We start from the raw sequence: 16,916 nt of genomic DNA, 5'->3' as shown, positions 1-16,916 counted from the left end.
GATATTCTAAGGAGTTGATTTTATGAGCCCAATTCTTGTATCTCCTCAAATCTAGAAAAGCACTAAAATCCTTCATGGTGATGACTGTTTCTCGTGATTTCACGAGACCAGCAGAAATTTTCTAAAAAATAAATGTGCTTGATTGCATATACTCCCACTTTACCAAAATTGCATATATAATAACCTTTCCCCCTATTGCATGGGTTAATAGTCAGCTGCCTGTCACTCTGGCTAAGCCATGAGAAGAACATGGAAATAGAATAAAAGTGAGATACAGCAATTAAGTATAATCTAAATGAAAAAGTACATCAAGCTGATTAATTGCCGTCTTCATGCCTTGCTGATCTGAGGAGGAACATAGTGTGGACCTTGGAAGGCCAGGTTGGAGCAAGTTAAGAACGCTGCTTATGCAGGCACTGATTGTTCTTCCGATGTTCATGTGAGAATTGCTGCCTCTGGCTGTGTGATGCTGTTGGTACTAGGAAATTACATAAAAGTACAGAGAAGAACGTTAACTCTGGGACATGACTGGGGGCATGGGAAATTTATGTTATCTAAAAAACCAGATACTTTCTACATATCAAGAGCTCAATAAAAGCGATGTGTAATCAGTCAGCAGGGCTCTTGATCCTAGAAGTCTTGAGTCTCCCAGTCCCATCTTTAAAACTTTAATTCTGTCTCCAGTTTCTTTTTTCCAAACTGTGCATTGACCACTTTTGATCCCTACCTGCTGCACTGGACACAGCACCCTACGTCTTTGGAACAGTTTCTCAGAGCTATCTGAGGTGCTGTCTCCCAGGCTGCAGGCTTCATATTGCCCCTGATGAAACTTAACTCGCAGCTCTAATATTGTGCTTTTTTTTTAAAGTCACCAAGGCAAATCCACTTATATAATTAACAAACTGCTCAACTGGGGACGTTCATAAGAGTTGGCCATTCTGCGATCTGAGCACCCATGGATGTCTTATGCTCCACTGGGAGACCCAGGACACATACGAGAAGGCTAAAACAACTCTGGGGCAAAACCAGAGAAGCTAAGTTCCCAAGCAGCACACACTGGCCCACCACAACTGTCACTAGCAATTTTATCTCAACAAACTGACTTCAAAATGGAAATGGGAAATAAAGGTTTCAAAATAAAAGAAAAAGGAATGACAGATTGCTAATATCCCAGCTGAATAAATGTATATACAAAACTTACAAATATTTACTTAATTGAAAGTTAAAGTAAATCTTGACATAAAATTGAGGGCGCTCTTTCATTTCCTATTGGAAGATCCACCAGAGAAGGGATAAGCAACCCATACCGGTATTCTTGGGCTTCCCTTGTGGCTCAGCTGGTAAAAAATCTTCCTGCAATGTGGGAGATCTGTGTTCCATCCCTGGGTTGGGAAGATCCCCTGGAGATACCCACTCCAGTATTCTGGCCTGAAGAATTCCACGGACTATGTAGTCCATGGGGTCGCAAAGAGTCCAACACAACTGAGCAACTTTCACTTTCTTTTCCATTGCCTATGAAGCTGTTATATTAAGGTTATAAGTTGTCTCAGTATATTTTTAGACTTTAAACAAAGGCCTTCTAGAGGGAAATTTGCATTTCTCTATGTCTTTGAGATGTAGATACTTTACTTGATCTTCCTAGGACATTCCGTGTTTGTGTATTTTGTTTATTCATATTTTTGAAAACTTGGCCTCTGCCATACTATTTTTGAGACAAACTCTGTGAACTTAGGTTACATACTCCCCCAATCTCTTATGGGGAGGCCTTTCATGTCTTATATTAAATATATATATTTAATATCATTAATATATATATATTCAGTTCAGTTCAGTCGCTCAGTCATGTGACCCCATGGACTGCAGCACACCAGGCCTCCCTGTCCATCACTTTTGAGTTAATTCAGGGAGCTCATCTCTATTTGCGGTAGAGGGGCTCCTTTCTATGTGTGATGTCTTGTTGGATTCCTCTCTACTTTTGATGAGGGAAACGTCTTCAGTTTTGGTGTGTGGGGGGGCTCCTCTGTTACTGTGGCCAGTGGCTCATCTCGTGTTGCAGCAAAGGACTCAGTGGTTCCTGTCTAGTTGTGTTGTGTAGTGGTGTTCCTCAATCATTGTGGTATGCAAGGGACTCTTCTCCAGATGCGGTGTGCAGCACTTCTCTAGTTATGGCACGTGGTCAGCACACTATTTGTGGCCAGGGCCTCTCTCTAGTTACACTGTACTAGGGGTTTCTCTCTAATTGTGGTGGGATGGCTCCTTCAAGTTGTTGAAATAGTTACTCTAGCTGCTGTGGGCAAGAAGCTACTCTCTAGTAGTGGCAGGGGTTCCTATCTAGTTTTATTCAGAAGGCTCCTCTCTAATTACAGGGGGGTCAACTCTCTACTTGTGATGGGTGGCCAAGTCTCTAGTAGTGATGCAGGTCTACGCTTTAGCTGCATTCAGTTCAGTCCAGTCACTCAGTCATGTCTGACTCTTTGCGACCCCATGGACTGAAGCACGCCAGGCCTCCCTGACCATCACCAACTCCCAGAGTTTACCCAAATTCATGTCCATTAAGTCAGTGATGCCATCCAACCATCCCATCCTCTGTCATTCCCTTCTCCTCCTGCCCTCAATCTTTTCCAGCATCAGGGTCTTTTCAAATGAGTCAGCTCTTCCCATGAGGTGGCTAAAGTATTGGAGTTTCCGCTTCAACTTCAGTCCTTCCAAGGAACACCCAGGACTGATCTGCTTTAGGATGGACTGGTTGGGTCTCCTTGCAGTCCAAGGGAATCTCAAGAGTCTTCTCCAATACCGCAGTTCCAAAGCATCAATTCTTTAGCGCTCAGCTTTCTTCACCATCCAACTCTCACATCCATACATGACTACTGGAAAAACCATAGCTTTGACTAGCTGGACCTTTGTTGGCAAAGTAATGTCTACTTTTTAATATGCTGTCTAGGTTGGTCATAACTTTTCTTCCAAGGAGCAAGCATTTTTTAATTTCATGGATGCAATCACCTTCTGCAGTGATTTTATTATTATTATGTTATTAATATATTAATATATAATAAAATACCATATATTTATTATTATTTATATATAGTAATATATTAACATCATTATTAATATCACTATTAATGTATATTTAATTAATGGCCAAATCACGAGTATTTTTAAAATTTGAGAAACTAACAAAATGGTGAATTTAGAGCATGTTCACTATAAATAGGTGCTTTATTGCTACCTATAGAACAAAAATCAAAGGTGAAAAAAATATTGTTGTTGTTGTTCAGTCTTACAGTCATGTCCAACTGTTTGTGACCCCGTGGACAGCAGCATGCCAAACCTCCGTGTCCTTCACCATCTCCGGACATTAGCCCAAATTCATGTCTATTGCACTGGTAATGCCGTCCAGCCCTCTCATCCTCTGATGCCCTCTTCTCTGTCTGCCCTCAATCTTTCCCAGCATCAGGGACTTTTTCAATAAGTTGACTGTTCTCATCAGATGACCAAAATACTGGAGCTTCAGCTTCAGCATCAATCCTTCCAATGAGTATTCAGAGTTGATTTCCCTGAAGATTGACTGCTTTGACCTCCTTGCTGTCAAGGGAACTCTGAGGGATCATCTCTAGTACCACAGTTTGAAGGCATAAATTATTTGATGTTCTGCGTTCTTTATGGCCCATCTCTCACAACCATATGACTACTGGGAAGACCATAGCATTAACTATATGGACCTTTATTAGCAGAGTAATGCCTCTGCTTTTCAGCACATTGTCTAGGTTTGTCACAGCTTTTCTGACAAGAAGCAATCTTCTTCTGATTTCATGGCTGCAGTCACCACCTGCAGTGATTTTAGAGCCCAAGAAGAGGAAATCTGTCACTGCTTCCACCTTTTTCCCTTCCATTTTCCATGAAGTAATGGGGCCAGATGCCATGACTTATTTATAAGCCAGCTCTTTCACTCTTCTCCTTCACTCTCATCAAGAGGCTCTTTAGTTCGTCTTCACTTTCTGTCATTAGATTGGTATCACCCACATATCTGAGGCTGTGGCTATTTCTCCAGCCTATTTTGATTTCAGCTTGTAACTCATCCAGCCCAGAAATTCCCACGACGTGCTCAGCATATAGGTTAAACAAACAGGGTGATAGCAGACAGACTTATCATACTCCTTTCTCAATTGTGAAAAAAATAAGTTGTTCTGTACAGGGTTCTAAATGTTGCTTCTTGACCCGCATACAGGTTTCTCAGGAGTCAGGTAAGATGGTCTGGTATTTCCATTTCATGAAGAGCTTTCAACAGTTTGCTGTGATCCACATAGTCAAAGGCTTTGGTGAAGTCAGCAAAACAGAAGTAGATGATTTTCTGGATTTCCCTTGCTTTCTCAATGATCCAGTTCAGTTCAGTTACTCAGTTGTGTCCAACGTTTTGAGACCCCATGGACTGCAGCACACCAAGCCTCCCTGTCAATTGCCAAATCCTGGAGTTCACTCAAAATCATGTCCATTGAGCCAGTGAATGCCATCCAACCATCACATCCTCTGTCATCCCCTTCTCCTCCTGCCTTCAATCTTTCCCAGCATCAGGGTCTTTTCAAATGAGTCAGTTCTTCACATCAGGTGGCCAAAGTATTGGAGTTTCAGCTTTAGCATCAGTCCTTCCAATGAATATTCAGGATTGATTTTCTTTAGGATTGACTGGTTTGATCCTTGCAGTCAAGGGACTCTCAAGAGTCTTCTCCAACACCACAGTTCAAAAGCATCAATTCTTTGGCACTCAGGTTTCTTTATAGTCCAATTGTCACATCCATACATGACTACTGGAAAAACTATAGCCTTGACTAGATGGACCTTTGTTGACAAAGTAATGTCTTTGCTTTTTTTTTTTTTAATAAATTTATTTATTTTAGTTGGGGGCTAATTACTTTACAATATTGTAATAGTTTTTGCCATACATTGACATGAATCAGCCATGGGTTTACATGTCTTCCCCTTCCTGGACCCCCCACCCACCTCCCTCCCCATCCCATCCTTCTGGATCATCCCATTGCCCCGGCCCTGAGCCCTTGTCACATGCATCGAACATGGAATGGTGTTCTGTTTCACATATGATAATATACATGTTTCAATGCTATTCTCCCAGAACGTCCCACCCTCACCTTCTCCCTCAGAGTCCATAAAATTGTTCCATGCATCTGTGTCTCTTATTCTGTCTCGCATATAGGGTTATCGTTACCATCTTTCAAATTCCATATATATGCATTAGTATACTGTATTGTTGTTTTTCTTTCTGGCTTACTTCACTCTGTATAATGGGCTCCAGTTTCATCCATCTCAGTAGAACCGATTCAAATGTATTTTTTTAATGGCTGAGTAATATTCCATTGTGTATATGTACCACAGCTTCCTTATCCATTCGTCTGCTGATGGACATCTAGGTTGCTTCCATGTCCTGGCTATTGTAAACAGTGCTGCGATGAACATTGGGGTACACGCGTCTCTTTCAATTCTGGTTCCCTCGGTGTATATGCCCAGCAGTGGGATTGCTGGGTCATATGGCAGTTCTATTCCCAGTTTTTTAAGGAATCTCCACACTGTTCTCCATAGTGGCTGTACTAGATTGCATTCCCACCAACAGTGTAACAGGGTTCCCTTTTCTCCACACCCTCTCCAGCATTTATTGCTTGTAGACTTTTGGATAGCAGCCATTCTGACTGGTGTGAAATGATACCTCATTGTGGTTTTGATTTGCATTTCTCTAATAATGAGTGATGTTGAGCATCTTTTCATGTGTTTGTTAGCCATCTGTATGTCTTCTTTGGAGAAATGTCTGTTTAGTTCTTTGGCCCATTTTTTGATTGGGTCGTTTATTTTTCTGGAATTCAGCTGCAGAAGTTGCTTGTATATTTTTGAGATTAATTGTTTGTCTGTTGCTTCATTTGCTATTATTTTCTCCCATTCTGAAGGCTGTCTTTTCACCTTGTTTATAGTTTCCTTTGTTGTGCAAAAGCTTTTAATTTTAATTAGGTCCCATTTGTTTATTTTTGCTTTTATTTCCAATATTCTGGGAGGTGGGTCATGGAGGATCCTGCTGTGATTTATGTCGGAGAGTGTTTTGCCTATGTTTTCCTCTAGGAGTTTTATTGTTTCTGGTCTTACGTTTAGATCTTTAATCCATTTTGAGTTTATTTTTGTGTACGGTGTTAGGAAGTGTTCTAGTTTCATTCTTTTACAAGTGGTTGACCAGTTTTCCCAGCACCACTTGTTAAAGAGATTGTCTTTTCTCCATTGTGTATTCTTGCTTCCTTTGTCGAAGATAAGGTGTCCATATGTGCGTGGGTTTATCTCTGGGCTTTCTATTTTGTTCCATTGATCTATATTTCTATCTTTGTGCCAGTACCATACTGTCTTGATGACTGTGGCTTTGTAGTAGAGCCTGAAGTCAGGCAGGTTGATTCCTCCAGTTCCATTCTTCTTCCTCAAGATTGCTTTGGCTATTCGAGGTTTCTTACATTTCCATACAAATTGTGAGATGATTTGTTCTAGTTCTGTGAAAAATACCATTGGTAGCTTGATAGGGATTGCATTGAATCTATAGATTGCTTTGGGTAGTATACTCATTTTCACTATATTAATTCTTCCAATCCATGAACACGGTATATTTCTCCATCTGTTTGTGTCCTCTTTGATTTCTTTCATCAGTGTTTTATAGTTTTCTATATATAAGTCTTTTGTTACTTTAGGTAGATATATTCCTAAGTATTTTATTCTTTTTGTTTCAATGGTGAATGGTATTGTTTCCTTAATTTCTCTTTCTGTTTTCTCAATATTGGAATATAGGAATGCAAGGGATTTCTGTGTGTTAATTTTATATCCTGCAACTTTACTATATTCATTGATCAACTCTAGTAATTTTCTAGTAGAGTCTTTAGGGTTTTCTATGTAGAGGATCATGTCATCTGCAAACAGTGAGAGTTTTACTTCTTCTTTTCCTATCTGTATTCCTTTTATTTCTTTTTCAGCTCTGATTGCTGTGGCCAAAACTTCCAAAACTATGTTGAATAGTAGTGGTGAAAGTGGGCATCCTTGCCTTGTTCCTGACTTTAGGGGAAATGCTTTCAATTTTTCACCATTGAGGATAATGTTCGCTGTGGGTTTGTCATATATAGCTTTTATTATGTTGAGATATGTTCCTTCTATTCCTGCTTTCTGGAGGGTTTTAATCATAAATGGATGCTGAATTTTGTCAAAGGCTTTTTCTGCATCTATTGAGATAACCATATGGTTTTTTTCTTTCAATTTGTTAATGTGGTGTATTACATTGATTGAATTGCGGATGTTAAAAAAACCTTGCATTCCTGGGATAAAGCCCACTTGGTCATGATGTATGATCTTTTTAATATGATTTTGGATTCTGTTTGCTAGAATTTTATTAAGGATTTTTGCATCTATGTTCCTCAGTGATATTGTCCTGTAGTTTTCCTTTTTTGTGACATCTTTGTCTGGTTTTGGAATTAGGGTGATGGTGGCCTCATAGAATGAGTTTGGAAGTTTACCATCTTCTGCAATTTTCTGGAAGAGTTTGAGTAGGATAGGTGTTAGCTCTTCTCTAAATTTTTGGTAGAATTCCACTGTGAAGCCGTCTGGTCCTGGGCTTTTGTTTGCTGGAAGATTTCTGATTACAGTTTCGATTTCCGTGCTTGTGATGGGTCTGTTAAGATCTTCTATTTCTTCATGGTTCAGTTTTGGAAAGTTATACTTTTCTAAGAATTTGTCCATTTCTTCCAAGTTGTCCATTTTATTGGCATATAGCTGTTGGTAGTAGTCTCTTATGATCCTTTGTATTTCTGTGGAGTCTGTTGTGATCTCTCCATTTTCATTTCTAATTTTGTTGATCTGATTCTTCTCCCTTTGTTTCTTGATGAGTCTGGCTAATGGCTTGTCAATTTTGTTTATCTTCTCGAAAAACCAGCTTTTAGTTTTGTTGATTTTTGCTATGGTCTCTTTTGTTTCTTTTGCATTTATTTCTGCCCTAATATTTAAGATTTCTTTCCTTCTACTGACCCTGGGGTTTTTCATTTCTTCCTTCTCTAGTTGCTTTAGGTGTAGAGTTAGTTGATTTATTTGATTTTTTTCTTGTTTCTTGAGGTACGCCTGTATTGCTATGAACCTTCCCCTTAGTATTGCTTTTACAGTGTCCCATAGGTTTTGGGTTGTTGTGTTTTCATTTTCATTCGTTTCTATGCATAATTTGATTTCTTTTTTGATTTCTTCTGTGATTTGTTGGTTATTCAGAAGTGTGTTGTTTAGCCTCCATATGTTGGAACTTTTAATAGTTTTTTTCCTGTAATTGAGGTCTAATCTTACTGCATTGTGGTCAGAGAAGATGGCTGGGATGATTTCAATTTTTTTGAATTTACCAAGGCTAGATTTATGGCCCAGGATGTGATCTATCCTGGAGAAAGTTCCATGTGCACTTGAGAAAAAGGTAAAATTGATTGTTTTGGGGTGGAAACTCTTGTAAATATCAATTAAATCTAATTTGTCTATTGTATCATTTAAAGTTTGTGTTTCCTTGTTAATTTTCTGTTCAGTTGATCTATCCATATGCGTGAGAGGAGTATTAAAGTCTCCCACTATTATTGTGTTATTGTTAATTTCCCCTTTCATACTTGTTAGTATTTGCCTTATATATTGTGGTGCTCCTATGTTGGGTGCATATATATTTATGATTGTTACGTCTTCTTCTTGAATTGATCCTTTGATCTTTATGTAGTGTCCTTCTTTGTCCCTTTTCACATCTTTTATTTTAAAGTCTATTTTATCTGAAATGAGTATTGCGACTCCTGCTTTCTTTTGGTCTCCGTTTGCATGGAATATGTTTTTCCATCCTTTCACTTTCAGCCTGTGTGTGTCCCTAGTTTTGAGGTGGGTCTCTTGTAGACAGCATATATAGGGGTCTTGTTTTTGTATCCATTCAGCAAGCCTTTGTCTTTTGGTTGGGGCATTCAACCCATTTACATTTAAGGTAATTATTGATAAGTATGATCCCGTTGCCATTTACTTTGTTGTTTTGAGTTCGTGTTGAAACATCCTTTCTGTGTTTCCTGTTTAGAGAAGATCCTTTAGCATTTGCTGGAGAGCTGGTTTGGTGGTGCTGAATTCCCTCAGCTCTTGCTTGTCTGTAAAGCTTTTGAATTCTCCTTCATATCTGAATGAGATCCTTGCTGGGTACAGTAATCTGGGTTGTAGATTATTCTCTTTCATTACTTTAAGTATGTCCTGCCATTCCCTTCTAGCCTGAAGGGTTTCTATTGAAAGATCAGCTGTTATCCTTATGGGGATCCCCTTGTGTGTTATTTGTTGTTTTTCCCTTGCTGCTTTTAATATTTGTTCTTTGTGTTTGATCTTTGTTAATTTGATTAATATGTGTCTTGGGGTGTTTCGCCTTGGGTTTATCCTGTTTGGAACTCTCTGGGTTTCTTGGACTTCTGTGACTATTTCTTTCCTCATTTTAGGGAAATTTTCAACTATTATCTCCTCGAGTATTTTTTCATGGCCTTTCCTTTTATCTTCTTCTTCTGGGACTCCTATGATTCGAATGTTGGGGCGTTTCATATTGTCCCAGAGGTCCTGGAGGTTTTCCTCATTTCTTTTGATTCTTTTTTCTTTTTTCCTCTCTGCTTCATTTATTTCCATCATTCTATCCTCTACCTCACTTATCCTATCTTCTGCCTCCGTTATTCTACTGTTGGTTCCCTCCAGAGTGTCTTTTATCTCCTTTATTTCATTATTCATTCTATATTGACTCCTTTTTATTTCTTCTAAGTCCTTGATAAACATTTCTTGCATCTTCTCAATCTTTGTCTCCAGGCTATTTATCTGTAACTCCATTTTGCTTTCAAGATTTTGGATCATTTTTATTATCATTATTCTAAATTCTTTTTCAGATAGATTCCCTATCTCCTCCTCTTTTGTTTGGCTTTGTGGGCATTTCTCATTTTCCTTTACTTGCTGAGTATTTCTCTGCCTTTTCATCTTGTTTAGATTGCTGTGTTAGGTGTGGCCCTTCTGTATTCTGGTAGTATGAAGTTCCTCTTTGTTGTGGAGGTTCCTCACTGCGGTTGGGGTTGGACAGGTGGCTTGTCAAGGCTTCCTGGTTGGGGGAGCTTGTGTCGGTGTTCTGGTGGGTGGAGCTGGATTTCTGCTCTCTAGAGAACAATGGAGTGACCAGTATTAATTTTTGAGATGTCTATGGATTTGGTGTGCCTCTGGGCAGCCTGTATATTGATGCTCAGGTCTATGTTCCTGCGTTGCTGGAGAATTTGCGTGGTATGTCTTGCTCTGGAACTTATTGTCGCTTGGGTGGAGCTTGGTTTCAGTGTATTTATGGAGGCTATTGGATGGTCTCTTATTAATTAATGTTTCCCCTGGCTTTCAGTCTTATTTTTGCAGTAGCCTCAAGACTTCTCCTTCCATACAGCCTCAATAATAAAACTTTTAGGTTAATGGTGAAAAGATTCTCCACAGTGAGGGATACTCAGAAAGGTTCACTGAGTTACATGGAGAGATGAGGTGGGGGGGGGGGTTGAGGTGACCAGGAGGGGAAGAGGGGAATTCAAATGTGGAGAGCGCAATCTAGCCAGTAAGCACTTCCCTCTGTGCTTTCCACAGTTTGGAACCCTCAGAGTGATTCACAGAGATACATAGAGAGGGGGGAGGAAGGTAACAGAGGTGAGCATGAGTAGAAAGGGAGGAATCAATAGGGGAGAGAGAGATCTGGGCAGTATCCTGTTCCTGAAGTGTTCTCCGGTACCCAGAACACCCTCAGAGATTCACAGAATTGGGTTGAGAAGAGAAGGAGGAGGGTGGGAGATAGAGGTTCCCTGAGGGAGAAGAAAGAGCATCAATAGGGGGAGAGAGTGATCAGGCCAGTTATCACACTCCTGAGTAAAAATGGGTCCTAAAGATTGGGTTCTTAAATGTACAAAATTGATATCAAATATGTAAAACAAAGATTAAAAATCTAGAGTAGAGGTTAGACTCTTATAAAACTTACAATCTAAAAAAAAAAAAAGAAAAAAGGAAACAGTGTAAAAAGAAAAAAAACAGTAAAACAGTAAAAAAAGAAACAGTAAAAAAATGTAGAACAGGAAAAAAAAACATTAAAAAAAGAAAACACAAAAGGTATAAGATATATGTATGTAGTTTGCTTCAAAAATAGGGTTTTTGTTTTTTTTTTTTGCAAGTTAATAGTGGGTTATGAAAATGAAAGTTAAAGGTGTAATAGAGGACTTGAAGAAAAAGGAAAGAAGACAAAAAAAATTTTTTTTAATTAAAAAAAAAAATAATAGTAAAAAATATATATATCCCGGACTTTCTCTGGAGCTGTTGTGAGCAGTGTGGGATCTGCTCAGTTTTAGATAGATCCTTATTCCTGCTTATACTTTTCAAGATCTATAGGTCCTTTTCAATGCAGTCGGTATTAACTACAGGGATCTTAATCTGTTGGCCTGTCCCTTCCAAAGTGCTTCCCTCTGTTTATTTGGCTTCTGTTTGGAGATCTCTTCAGTATCTAACTTCCGCCCTGCAACAAAGCGGTGGAGGTGATCTCTTTAGGTTCGCTTGTTCAATCGTGCTGTGGGGAGGAAGGAACACTGCAAATCTGGCGTGTGTGTGGTAAGCTCGCAGTGTCTCGGCCGCACTGGGTTCGCCCACACTCACGGCGTGTGTGCTTTCCCCGTCTACCCTGCTCAGGCTTCAGGTTACTCGGCCGGGGAGCGGGCCCTGAGCTGCGTGCACTTCCCAGGTCTAAGCCGCTCAGGTTCAGGCTCCCGGTTACTCCACAAAGGCGCAGACTCGATTTCGCCCGCGGCTTTTGCCGTTCCCGGTCGGAGCTGCCCAGGCGGCCAGGAGTTTGGCGAGCGCGCTCTCCCCTGTTGGGGCGGTGCGGCTTATCACCTCCCTGGTCCCCGCCTCGGTTTACGGGCGCGCCCAGCTCCGGTGTGCTTTGTGTCGGTTCTGGGGAGCTGGTCTCTGGCTGCGACCCTCCCGGCGGCTGTCGACCCTCCGGGATCTCAGGCAGTCTTTGCTTAGAAACTGGGAGCCTGTTTGCAGTTTGGTAGGGGGTGCCCTCTCTGGAGCCGAGTTTGCCCCTTTCCGGCTCTGGCGGGCCCCGCCTGCCCGCTGTGTACGGCGGGGGATGGGGCGGTCCGCAGCCGGCTAGCTCTCCTCTGGTATCGCTCAGTCCTTTGTTCTGTGAGCGGGCCGGCAGTGCCTTAGAGTTGGGCTTTTCGGGGGATAGTTCTCTCTCTCTAGCTGTCCCACAGTTTAGGTTACTATCTCACGTTAGCTCCCTCAGATTGCCCTCGGGGCCCTTGGGCCCGGTCCTTACCCTAGGCAATGCCGCCCGCTCCTCTCCGTTCAGCCCCCACTTGCTGGTGGCGGATGATGCGAGCGTCTGGGGTTCTTTGCTGGGAGTTGCTTTAGGCACGTAATCTGTGGATTTTATTTATTTTTTCCTCCCAGTTACATTGCCCTCCGAGATAAGAAATCCTCCCCCACACCCGCCGGTGAGAGGGTTTCCTGGTGCTTGGAAATTCCTCCTCTTTTACGACTCCCTCCCCGGGACGGGTCTCCGTCCCTAACTCTTTTGTCTCTCTTTTTATCTTTTATAATTTCTCCTACCTCTTTTGAAGATAATGCACTGTTTTTGTGGAAGCCTGACGTCCTCAGCCAGCCTTCAGAAGTAGTTTTGTGAAGTTTGGTCAGCGTTCAGATGTTCTTTCGATAAATTTGTGGAGGAGAGAGTGGTCTCCCCGTCCTATTCCTCCGCCATCTTAGCCCCGCCCCCTGTCTTTGCTTTTTAATATTCTGTCTAAGTAGGTCATAACTTTCCTTCCAAGGAGCAAGTGTCTTTTAATATCATGGCTGCAGTCACTAACTGCAATGATTTTGAAGCCTCCAAAAATAAAGTCTGTCACTGTTTCTACTATTTCCCCATCTATTTGCACTAAGTGATGGGACCAGATGCCATGATCTTAGTTTTCTGAATGTTGAGCTTTAAGCCAACCTTTTCACTCTCCTCTTTTACTTTCACCAAGAGGCTCTTTAGTTATTTGCTTTCTGCCATAAGGATGGTGTCATCTGCATATCCGAGGTTATTGATATCTCTCCTGGCAATCTTGAGTCCAGCTTGTGCTTCATCGAGCCCAGCATTTCTCATGATGTACTCTGCATATAAGTTAAATAAGAAAGGTGACAATATACAGCCTTGACATAATCGTTTCCCTGTTTGGAACCAGTCTGTTGTTCAATGTCAACCAGTCTGTTGCTCTAACTTTTACTTCCTGACCTGCATACTGATTTCCCAAGAGGCAGGTCAGGTGGTCTGGTATTCCCATCTCTTTAAGAATTTTTCAGAGTTTTGTTGCGTACTACACAGTCAGAGTGATCCAGTGAATATTGGCAATGTGATCTCTGGTTCCTCTTCCTTTTCTAAACCCAGCTTGGACATCTGGAAATTCTTGGTTCACATAATGCTGAAGCCTAGCATGCAACATTTTAAGCATGACCTTACTAGTATGGGAGATGAGTGCAATTGTCTGATGGTTAGCACATTCCTTAGTATTACCTTTCTTGGGAATTGGGATGAGAATTGACCTTTTTCAGTTGTGACCACTATTGGGTCTTCCAGATTTGCTGATTTATTAAGTGCAACACCTTGATGGCATCATTCTTTAGGGTTTTTAATAGTTCTACTTGAATTCCATCACATCCACTAGCTTTATATATATAATTTCATGATCTTCCCTCATGACTCAATCAGTAAAGATTCTGCCTCTAGAGCAGGAGACCCAGGTTCAACCCCTAGGTTGGGAAGATCCCCTGGAGAAGGTAATGGCAACCCACTCCAGTATTCTTGCCTGGAGAAATCCATAGATAGAGGAGCCTGGTGGGCTACAGTCCAATGGGTCACAAAGGGTCGGACATAACTACGTGACTAATACTACTACTACTCTATAACTTTTTACATTAATTTATATGAAAAAATATCAAGTAATTAATCTAAAAACTTCCTTAGTTTAAAACACGTAAGTAAAACTGGTTTGGGAAGCTTCATATGTGGTCTTTGTTTCCCCTCAATGAATCTTACAGGTGCTAATAAGAGTATTAGAATAATTAATGCTAACATAAAAACCTGTAAGGAAAGTCTAGCTATTATTTCCAACAAAATAAGATTTTAAATGGGGTTTCTTAGGTGGTGGGTGCAGTGGTAAAGAATCTGCCTGTCAATGCAGGAGATGCAAGAGATGAAGTTTCAATCCCTGGTTTGGGAAGATCCCTGCAGTAGAAAATGGCAATCCACTCCATGGACAGAGGAGCCTGGTAAGGTACAGTCATGGGGTCACAAAGAGTCAGACATAATTGAGAAACCAAGCGTGCACACACACACACATACACAAGATTTTTAAAGGAGTTATCTCAAACTAAGAAATCTTTAGACGGTTATGTGAAATGGGATAAAGTGAATGATTATGTGATTTAAAAAGATTTGATATTACATTATTAAGAGCCTGGCAGGCTACAGTCCACAGGGTCAGAAAGAGTCGGACATGACTGAAGCAACTTAGCACAGCACAGCATTCTGCCTAAAGTTAAATGGGCCAAAAGGGACCCGCTTCTGGTCTCAAGCTATTTTATTTACCCCAGTTTAAAATATATATATTGTGTACATGCTCAGTTGCTCTGTCATGTCTGACTCTTTGTGATCCCTACAACCCACCAGGCTCCTCTGCCATAGCATTTTCCGGGCAAGAACACTGGAGTGGGTTGCCATTTCCTACTACAGGGTATCCTCCTGACCCAGATATTGAATATGTGTGACCTGTGCCTCCTGCATTGGTAGGCAGATTCTTTACCACTGAATGACTTAGGAAGCCTCTCACCACCCTCTTATATTTATACCTTAGCCATTCCCCCAAGATGACTTCTACCAGAGCTCCTGGTACTGGGTCCAAGTGTGTCCACTAAGCAGACCATCCAAGACTTGGTGGGCACTGTTTGCCCTCAGGTCAGTTGGGCCCCAGGAAAAGATTACTCTGGGAATTCTGGGAACAAACTTGGTACTCGGGTAAAGGGAGTCCCCCTACCAACAGATTCAAGGGGCTCAGAAAAATTTACAATGAGATATCTGACCAGCAATTATTTGGAGTGATGGTTAGGTTAAAGGGCCTGACCTCCTTGACTCAATTGCACTCTGGGAAATGCAGAACCTGTTATGTGGAAGTAGGTAAAATGGACAGGAAACAAAAACTGGAAAAAAAAATCTAAGATCACAAACCTGTTGATTGTAATAAAAAAAAACACTAAAGTTAAAGATATAAAAGTTGACCAAATTGAGATGAAAGTACATAAAACTGGTATATTTAAATTGGCCTTATGTAAGATAAGATATTGGTCCTGGATGATCTTTGAAAGGACTGATGTTAAAGCTGAAACTCCAGTATTTTGGCCACCTGATGTGAAGAGTTGACTCATTTGAAAAGACCCTGATGTTGGGAAAGATTGAAGGCAAGAGGAGAAGGGGACGACAAAGGATGAGATAGTTAGATGGCATCACCAACTCAATGGGCATGGGTTTGAGTAAACTCCAGGAGTTGGTGATGGACAGGGAGGCCTGGTGTGCTGTGGTTCATGGGGTCGCAAAGAGTCGGACACGACTGAGTGACTGAACTGAACTGAACATAGTTACATCTTTTGTATATTATGGGATAGGCATGTTTCACTGCAGAATAGCTCTCCTGCTTGGTATTATAAGACAAGGCATATAAATTGCCACTAAGGAAATATTAACTGAAGTAGTTAGTAGTTACCTGAGTAGTAGTTACTGAGTCAGTAACCTGAGTAGTTACCTGAGTCATAGAAGTAAGAAATACCTGGGAACTAACGTTCAGTGGCTAATAAAAATAAAATAGTGATTTTGCTTTGGTTTAATTTGTAAATGCAAAAAGAAGGTCTTTGCTGAATGCTTTATACAAACCTTTGAAGGCATAATGAATTAAACTCTAAAGTTCTACAACATACAACTTGTCATACAAATTTCAATTTTTTTTTCTTTTTCTTTTTTTTAATTTATTTTAGTTGGGGGCTAATTACTTTCCAGTATTGTAGTAGTTTTTTCCATACATTGACATGAATCAGCCATGGGTTTACATGTGTTCCCCACCCAGGACCCCTCTCCCACCTCCCTCCCCATCCCATCCCTCTGGGTCATCCCACTGCCCCAGCCCTGAGCATTTGTCTCATGCATCGAACATGGAATGGTGTTCTGTTTCACATATGATAACATACATGTTTCAATGCTATTGTCCCAGAACGTCCCACCCTCACCTTCTCCCTCAGAGTCCATAAGACTGTTCTATACATCTGTGTCTCTTATTCTGTCTTGCATATAGGGTTATCGTTACCATCTTTCAAATTCCATATATATGCATTAGTGTATATATATATATACATATATATGTATATATACACATATATATGCATATACTGTATTGGTGGTTCTCTTTCTGGCTTACTGCACTCTGTATAATGGGCTCCAGTTTCATCCATCTCAATAGAACCGATTCAAATGTATTTTTTTAATGGCTGAGTAATATTCCATTGTGTATATGTACCACAGCTTCCTTATTCATTCGTCTGCTGATGGACATCTAGGTTGCTTCCATGTCCTGACTATTGTAAACAGTGCTGTGATGATCATTGGGGTACATGCGTCTCTTTCAATTCTGGTTTCCTCGGTGTGTATGCCCAGCAGCGGGATTGCTGGATCATATGGCAGTTCTATTCCCAGTTTTTAAAGGAATCTCCACACTGTTCTCCATAGTGGCTGTACTAGTTTGCATTCCCATTTACTTAGAAACCTTGGCACT

This window comes from Giraffa tippelskirchi, chromosome 3 (genome assembly GCF_054371585.1).
Source record: "Giraffa tippelskirchi isolate mGirTip1 chromosome 3, T2T-mGirTip1v1.2.pri, whole genome shotgun sequence".
NCBI classification, from domain to species: Eukaryota; Metazoa; Chordata; class Mammalia; order Artiodactyla; family Giraffidae; genus Giraffa; species Giraffa tippelskirchi.
This window is presented reverse-complemented; position numbering follows the sequence as displayed.